Source organism: Belonocnema kinseyi, chromosome 8 (genome assembly GCF_010883055.1).
Source record: "Belonocnema kinseyi isolate 2016_QV_RU_SX_M_011 chromosome 8, B_treatae_v1, whole genome shotgun sequence".
Taxonomy (NCBI): domain Eukaryota; kingdom Metazoa; phylum Arthropoda; class Insecta; order Hymenoptera; family Cynipidae; genus Belonocnema; species Belonocnema kinseyi.
In genome coordinates this window covers 47,057,570-47,062,046 of record NC_046664.1, presented here as the reverse complement: position 1 = coordinate 47,062,046, position 4,477 = coordinate 47,057,570, and the positions used below count along the sequence as shown (strand labels likewise).

At 23.3% G+C, this 4,477-nt stretch overlaps 1 protein-coding gene across 1 annotated transcript in view; it reads right to left on the bottom strand.

Moving 5' to 3' along the window:
• The window catches only part of LOC117178018 (persulfide dioxygenase ETHE1, mitochondrial), a 16,173-nt gene that overhangs the window by 10,807 nt on the left and 889 nt on the right, over positions 1 to 4,477 (bottom strand). The gene's annotated exons all lie outside the window — the stretch shown is intronic.

Below are 4,477 nucleotides of genomic sequence, written 5' to 3'. Positions count from 1 at the left end.
GGAGCTCTTCTTAATATTTTGACACCAAAATCATGTCGATACACCTTACCGACTGCGAGTAAAGCCACCCACGCTTTAACTTGACAGACTGTACATTAGGGTGCCTCCTGAAATTTTTTGTTATTGATTTACTACCATGAATCTGAAATTTCTTTCCTTTTTTCAAAAAATGTTTTCCTATTTTTTTTGATTAAAAAAATATATATTTAGTGGTCGCTTAATGCCGAATTTTGAAAACATGATTTTTTAATTCTAGATTAAAGTCTTGATAAAAAAATCCCAACAGTAAAAATTGTTGTCAGCGACTTAATATTTTTTTCTCAATGAAGCAAATTTTAGGAACACATGGCATCCTAATAAGATGCAATAAATTAAATTGTATAAATTAAAATTCAAAAACTTTGGAAAATAGAATTTTCGGCTTAAAACACTTCATAGCGACCTCTAAATATTTTTTTAAAATCTAAAAAAATAGGGAATCATTTTCCCACCAAAAGAAAGAAATTTCAGATTTAAGGTTTGAGAAAATCAAAAACTCTAATCCGTTGCGTAAATTAATTTCGGTCCCTAACAATGGTAATAAATTCCAGGGTGGATCAGCTGAAACACTATACAAGTCAGTGCATTCAGTAATATTCAATTTACCAGATAACTTTCACCTTTACCCAGCTCATGATTATAATGGGAGAACAGTGACTACAGTGGCTGAGGAAAAAAAATATAATCCTCGATTGACCAAATCCCTTGAGGAATTTATAGAAATGATGAATACCCTGAATCTGCCTTATCCCAAGATGATTGGTAAGTTCCTTTTTAGAAAATGTCTATTTTGTTAAAAATTCGTTCTTTTTTTATTTTAAAATTAATTTATTTTAACTAAAAATGTATTCGCCTCTTCTGGTAGAAAAATAATTTTTGTTGAAAATTAATTTTCTTAGTTAAAAATTTTGTAGAAAATTCGTTTCGATTTGGTTAAAACTTAATCTTCTTAAATAAAAATTTAATTTTGTAGTTAAAAATTTATTTGGTTACAAATTTAAATATTTTAAGCTGAAAAGTAGTTATTTTAAAAATTTATTTCTAAACTTAAAACTTAACTATATTAATACTATATTAAATATTAAATAAATAAATATTATCATAAATATAAATAAATATAATAAATAAATAAATTAAAACTATATTATGTTTGCACTTGGTAGAAGATTATTCTTCTTGTTGGAAACTTCACATAAATATTTATATTCAACTAGTTGGTGAAAAATTGAACTATTTTCTTGAACTGAAAATTTACATTTTTATTGAAAATTTTTATTTCCGAGCAAAAAATTGGAATATTTTGTATAAACCCCGTTATTAGTCCCAAAAGTATTTTTTTTTTAATAAAAAGATTTCCAAAATTGTAAAGAAAAAATAATCTGGAAGATTTACTGGCGTTTTAACAAATTTTGCAGGTTTTATTAAAGATGGTAGGAAAAAGTCGAATCATTTTAAACAACATTCAGAAGTTTTAAAATAATTTCAAAAATAATTCAAACTTTGAAAAGATTCCAAATATTTAAAAATAAAATTATATACGAAAATTTCACTAAGATTCCTATTAAAATGAAAAATGTTTTTTTATCTGGCAAATTAATTTTAAGAGAATATTTAAGAAGATTTCGGAAGATTTCCAAAATTTTAAACAAAAATTAGAAAAAATTCGATTAGGTTAAAAGATATTAAAAAGTTTTGAAGAGGTTAAAAATAATTTGAAATTTGGAATGATTCCAAAAATTTTGTAACAAAATATATGTTTCTGAAAAGCATTAAATAAGATTTTGACGGTTTTAAATGATTTTCTAAGATCTTCAGATAATAACAAAATATACTTAAGATTTCAATAAAAATATTAACGATTTTTCTTTCAAAAAAATAATTTTAAAAAATATTTAAAAAGATTTCAAAACAAATTTTGATGTATAAATAACAAATTGAACAATTATTAATTTTTGAGAAAATTGTACACAAAATTTAGGTTGTTGAAGATTTTGACATCAAATTTTGAAACTTTTCAAGCATTTTAAAAGGCTGAAAAAGAAGAAATAAATTTGACTAAAATTAATATAAAAAAACATCCATATTATTATATTTTACCGATTATTGTCATAGATATATTATTTTTAGCAAGATTTTCAATAACTGAAAATTTAAGAGAAATGCAACACTGAAAATACGTAAAATTAAAATATTTGATCACAAAAACTTTTTACAATAATGGTTATTCTTAACTTTTTAATTATTTTTGTGATTAAGCGTCATTCTTATATTAATATGTACATTAAATCAGCCTAATTGTACAATATTTTGAAATAATTGATATAATTTTAAATTCATAGATGTTCCCAGACGAATGATTGCAGATTGATACATAAAAAATTGCAGTCAGATCGTACTTTTAAAACGCTAAAAATGGTAAAATTTGCGAAGTCTTTAATGTTCAGTTTGAATGTCTCCAAAAGAGAATAAATTAAAATTCTAAGCTTTACAAATTAGAGTTATATATAGACATTCCATGAATGAGCATTGCAAATAAAAGGGATTAGAAGTACAATGGATACTAATTTCCAGATCTCAGGTATATTTATTCGTATTTGAAAAATATCAGATGAAAAATTATAAAATTTTCCACTTTTGGTCCATTTTTAAGTTAAGCGGATCCATAGATGAATTTGAATTAAGAAACGTAATTGTTTGAACAAGTTATTATTATTATTTATAACAATATTCTTTTTCCGCTTAAATTAAAACTGAATCAATAATACACAATAACAAAATCTAACTTTTTTTACTTAAAAGATAATTTTGTTTTGATTGAAAGGTCTGCAATATTTTTTTGGGGTCAAATATTCATCTCTTTTGTAAGAAATTTAACTAATTTAATGAAAATTCGTTTCATTTTTGGTTTAAAACTAATTTCTTTATCTGAAAATTCAACTATGTAATTTTTGCTTTAAAATGTATACTTTTTAGTTGTGAATTCAAATTTTTGGCTGGAAATAAACCTTTCTGTTTGATGCACCCTTTTTTGACAATTCAACTATTTGGTTATTGATGGTTTTTTTAAAACCTTTATGATTGGAAATTCAATTTAAATCTAGAAACTTTTCCTATTTTATTCGAAGACTCAACTATTTGATTAAAAATGCAACTGTTATTCGTTGACGTTTTATTTTTTTTCAATTCGAACATTTGGTCAAAAGTTTATGTTTTTAGATTGCTTATTCAAGTATGTGGTAAAACATTTAACTAATTTGTTGAAAATTCTTTTTACATTTAGTTTAAAATTAATTTTCTTACCTGAAAATTTGAGTATTCTATTTTAGGTTAAGCATTTATAATTTTTAGGTGAAAATTCATCAATTTTGTGGAAAATTAATTTTTTTTACATAAAAATTCAACTTCTTTGTTGAAAAATCATGTATTTTTATTATATTTGAACTTATTATTAAAGAAAATTAATGTTCTTGGTTAAGACATCAACGTTTTTGAGAATAAAATTTTTAAAATTAAATGTTGAACTCTTTTCTTGAAAATTCATCTTTTCTGTTGAAGTTTCATCATTTGAGTTGAAAATTCGTTTCATTGGTCGAAAATTTGACTACTTTTTTTAAAAATTAGTTTTTTTAGGATTAATTTTTAGCACCAACGATTCTAGAGAAATGCCATTTTAGTTATAGATTTATCTCTTTAGTTAAAAAATTATTCAAGTTGTTACAAAATTTCTTATTTTTGGTAGAACATTTTTTTTACCTGAAAATTTAAGTACTTCATTTTCGGTTGGAAATTAATTTTTTTAGTTGAAAATCCCAGTATTTGGTTCAGAATTAATTTCTTTTTGAAAAAAAAATTATTCTTCTTGGTTGAAACATCAATATTTTGGTTAAATTTTCAACTGCTTGATTGAAAATTGATCTGTTTTATTAAAGATTCGTTATTTTAGTTGAAAATTCGTCTTCTTGGTTGAAAATTGAACCATTTTTCCAGAAAATCTTTTTTATTAACTTGAGGAATAATTTTATTCATTGAAGATGTAAACTGTAAAAAAAACTTTTTGGTCGATATTAAATGATTTTACAATTTGACTATTTAATTGAAAAGGTGTTTTTGTTCATTGAAAATTCAATGATGTGATTGCAAATTTAATTATTTTTTTGAAATTTTGATTATTTGATATTCGGTTCAAAATTCATCTTCAGTACTATAAAATTCATATTTTCTTAAAAATGCGTATTTTTTTTTAGAAAAAATTAATGTTTTTGCTGAGTAATTTCTTGGTTGAAATAATTTCTGACATAATTATACAAATCTACCAATTACAAAATTTGTACAAATAGCTTTTCAACGGCCAATAACTAAGACTATTCGACACTAGAAAAAATTGAGACACATATATTTTTATTGCTTAAGATCTCCTCTTTCCGACGGTGCCAATTAA